This window comes from Pangasianodon hypophthalmus, chromosome 25, assembly GCF_027358585.1.
Source record: "Pangasianodon hypophthalmus isolate fPanHyp1 chromosome 25, fPanHyp1.pri, whole genome shotgun sequence".
Taxonomy (NCBI): domain Eukaryota; kingdom Metazoa; phylum Chordata; class Actinopteri; order Siluriformes; family Pangasiidae; genus Pangasianodon; species Pangasianodon hypophthalmus.
This window is the reverse complement of record NC_069734.1, coordinates 19,594,007-19,596,506: the sequence shown is the minus strand read 5'-3', so window position 1 is coordinate 19,596,506 and position 2,500 is coordinate 19,594,007. Positions and strand designations below refer to the sequence as shown.

General features: G+C 52.0%; 1 protein-coding gene across 8 annotated transcripts in view; it reads right to left on the bottom strand.

Moving 5' to 3' along the window:
• The window catches only part of slc8a1a (solute carrier family 8 member 1a), a 30,970-nt gene that overhangs the window by 14,327 nt on the left and 14,143 nt on the right, over window positions 1-2,500 (bottom strand). The gene's annotated exons all lie outside the window — the stretch shown is intronic.

Below are 2,500 nucleotides of genomic sequence, written 5' to 3'. Positions count from 1 at the left end.
GCGTGTGTGTGCGCGGGTGTGCATGTGTGTGCGTGCGTGTGCGTGCGTGTGTGTGTGTGCGTGTGTGCGTGCGTGTGTGTGCGTGCGTGTGTGTGCGTGTATGTGTGAGAACTAAAATCAAGTTAGTTCTCACAATCACACAATCACTAATCTGTCACTTGCTGTACATAGAAATTCATGAATAATTAATGAGCATGTGCAGCATCATCCAATCAGTGAGTGCGTGAATGATGCCAGTGAGCACATTGATTATGACCTCAGAGATATCATTTGCATATTAGATCATGATTGACTCAGGTTTAGGAAAAATATTTGATTATTTTAATATGAGGGCTGGGCTGTGAGTACGTGGGGTTTGTGTGAGTGATATGAGTGGGCGGGGCTTGTGTCAGTTATATTAGTGGGCGGGGTTGTGTGAGTGATATGAGTGGGCGGGGCTTGTGTCAGTTATATTAGTGGGCGGGGTTGTGTGAGTGATATGAGTGGGCGGGGCTTGTGTCAGTACCTGAGGCACAAAAGGACGTTTTCCTGTAAGTGTGCTGAGAGTTTCATTAGCGCATGATTCATGTTTCCATGGCGGGTAAACACACACACGTTGGCCTCCACCTGCAGCGTCTGATTGGTCGATGAACATTCCGAGTAAAATCCAGAATGCAAACAGGGAAGCGTTTTGTAAACTATCACACTTTATAAACCATAACGCCATGCTGTTCAAGAGGATCTTATCGTCATGGCAACAAAGTAAACACATACACACACAGACACAACAGAGGGGGAACACTGCACTGTGAAACAGTAGTGAACTCTGGAACACACAACACACACACACTCTGAATGATGCTTTGTGAACTCTGTAGAAGGGTCATGTGACCTGCACACACTGACATTCATCAAAACTCTGCAGATGTCTGACTTTAAACCAGGTTACACTCCTAATCCACTCACACACACACACACTAATCTGCACTCTGAGCTGCTTAACACACACAAGGATTATTATTATTATTATTATTATTATTATCATAAATAGTATAATACATATATAGGGAGCGAGGGAACGAGACGAGGCCCCACAGAGGCTGTGTTCTAATAACAGTTGAATGTGATTATTCCCTGGGAAAATAATTTCCCCGTGTCCTCCGAGACACTGCTGGGGTAGACTGAGAGAGATCCCTTACACACACACACACATACACACACACTGGTGATATCGAGGAGGAGTCTCTCTGTACCTGTCTCTCTCTCAGACTCAAGTCATGGAAAGTATGTTCAAGTTTATTTTACTATCCAAACACACACACACACACACACACACACCCCTCTCTCTATCCCACAGGGGGGGCGGAAGGGGGGCACTGTGTGTGGTGGGGGAGTTGTGTGTGTGGGGGGGGTTTATGTGTGTGTGTGTGGGGAGGGGGGGTTGTATATGTGTGTGTGTATATATGTGTGTTGGGGGGGGTTGTGTGTGTGTGTGTGGGAGGGGGAGTTGTTTCTGTGTGTGTGGGGAGGGGGGTTGTGTGTGGGGAGGGGGAGGTTGTGTGTGTGTGTGTGTGTGTGTATGTGTGTTGGGGGGTTGTGTGTATGGGGGGGGGAGTTGTGTGTGTGGGGGGGGTTTGTGTGTGTGTGTGGGGGGGAGGGGGGGTTGTGTGTGTGTGTGTGTGCGTGTGTTGGGGGGGTTGTGTGTGTGGGGGGGGGGGAGGGGGGTTTGTGTGTGTGTGTGTGGGGGGGTTGTGTTGGGGGGTTGTGTGTGGGGGGGGGAGGGGGGGTTGTGTGTGGTGTGTGTGTGTGTGTGTTGGGGGGTTGTGTGTGTGGGGGGGTGAGTTGTTTCTGTGTGTGTGGGGGGGGGGGTTGTGTGTGTGTGGGGGGGGGGTTTGTGTGTGTGTGTGGGGAGGGGGGGGTTGTGTGTGTGTGTGTGTGTGTGTGGGGAGGGGGGAGGTTGTGCGTGTGTGTGTGTGTATGTGTGTTGGGGGGTTGTGTGTATGGGGGGGGGGAGTTGTGTGTGTGGGGGGGGTTTGTGTGTGTGGGGGGGAGGGGGGGTTGTGTGTGTGTGTGTGTGTGTGTTGGGGGGGTTGTGTGTGTGTGTGGGGGGGGGGGGGGTTGTGTGTGTGTGTGTGTTGGGGGGGTTGTGTTTGGGGGGTTGTGTGTGGGGGGGGAGGGGGGGTTGTGTGTGTGTGTTGGGGGGTTTTGTGTTGGGGGGTTGTGTGGGGGGGGGGAGGGGGGGTTGTGTGTGGGGGGGGGAGGGGGGGGGTTGTGTGTGTGTGTTGGGGGGTTGTGTGTGTGTGTGGGGAGGGGGGGGTTGTGTGTGTGTGTGTGTATGGGACTGTACCCGTTTGCAGGCCTGACTCATCCTAAAACCTTCACGAAACCCAGTTGGCTCTCTCCAGGAGCTGCTTCGGGAGGCTGCAGTGTGTGACGCTGCTCAGTACGGTGTGAATGTAAACGTGTTTACATTTCCTGTTAACACTGAAACACTGCATAACACTGAATCATCTATAGGAAA